Source organism: Haliaeetus leucocephalus, unplaced genomic scaffold (genome assembly GCF_000737465.1).
Source record: "Haliaeetus leucocephalus isolate CR32 unplaced genomic scaffold, Haliaeetus_leucocephalus-4.0 Scaffold186, whole genome shotgun sequence".
NCBI lineage: Eukaryota > Metazoa > Chordata > Aves > Accipitriformes > Accipitridae > Haliaeetus > Haliaeetus leucocephalus.
Genome location: NW_010972622.1, coordinates 27197 through 27862, shown reverse-complemented (window position 1 = coordinate 27862; position 666 = coordinate 27197). Strand labels below are relative to the sequence as shown.

The window sequence follows — 666 nt, the reverse complement described above, 5'->3', positions numbered from 1 at the left end:
CCCATGGCTCCCGTGTCCGCCCCCTCCCCAAGCCCCCATGTCCCCTCTGCCCCTGAAGTGCCAGGTCTCAGGGCAGGTAACAGCCTCTTACCGTAAAGATGCTGATTCATTAACGGCCAAATTAATTACATGTCGCCATTAGTCAGGGCCTGGCTGGTCGGTGCCAGGCGGGGGACAGGCTCCCCGCCGGGGGGGGGGATGACACCAGAAACTCAGTGCCTGCCAGGGGGATGGGGCCCCCCTGGGCCCTTTGGAGGATGGCAGGGACTTTGGGGGGTGCAGGATGGCAGGGGGATCTCCCTGCATCCCACTGGATGCGGCCCCCCCCTCCTCCCCAATCTCCCTGGATACCTGGGTCCTCTGTCAGCTTTAGGGGGGCATCAGGGGGTGTCTGGAGTGAGCCCAAGGAGCCCCCCCCGCAAAATGCCCTATGTGGGTTAACTCAGTCTTTGAGGATCAGGAGGGGTTATACCCCCACCCTGCACCCCCAAACCACCAGGGTGTACCCCCACCCTGAATGCCCAAATCCAGTCAACCCCCCCACCCTGCACCCCCAAATCCAGGTGTATGTCCCAGCTGCACCCCCATATCCAGTAACACCCCCAAACCAAGGTGTACTCCCCTCCCTGCACCCCCAAATTCACGAGTGCCTTGGGGCCAGATGAC

The 666-nt window shown here is 62.5% G+C and overlaps 1 protein-coding gene across 1 annotated transcript in view; it reads right to left on the bottom strand.

The window, feature by feature from the left end:
- Positions 1 to 666, bottom strand: part of SMUG1 (single-strand-selective monofunctional uracil-DNA glycosylase 1) — a 3533-nt gene that overhangs the window by 756 nt on the left and 2111 nt on the right. The window lies entirely within an intron of this gene.